The sequence below is a fragment of the Pteropus vampyrus genome, unplaced genomic scaffold (genome assembly GCF_000151845.1).
Source record: "Pteropus vampyrus isolate Shadow unplaced genomic scaffold, Pvam_2.0 Scaffold14, whole genome shotgun sequence".
In the NCBI taxonomy this organism is placed as follows: domain Eukaryota; kingdom Metazoa; phylum Chordata; class Mammalia; order Chiroptera; family Pteropodidae; genus Pteropus; species Pteropus vampyrus.
Window position 1 is genome coordinate 9,483,529 of NW_011888795.1, and position 378 is coordinate 9,483,906.

The window sequence follows — 378 nt, forward strand, 5'->3', positions numbered from 1 at the left end:
AAAAAAAAAGAAACCATCAACAAAATGAAAAGTTAATCAATCAAATGAGAGAAGCTATTTACAACATGGATGGATCTTGAGAATATCATGCCAAGTGAAGTAAGTCAGACAGAAAAAAATCTAGAACCATATGGTTTCACTCATATGTGGGATAGAAAACTTAAAGCAACAAGTGAACATGACAAACAAATAAACAAAAACTCTTAGACACAGACAACAGTATGAAGAGACAAAAAAATATGAAAAGGAATTTTGAGGAAATAAAGACAATAAGGAAGAAAACTGCTTTAAAATCTATAATTAATATCCTCAGAGAGATAATCAGAGGTATGTTGATAATAAAAATATGAGCGAATAAATGAAAAAACTAGGAGGTTT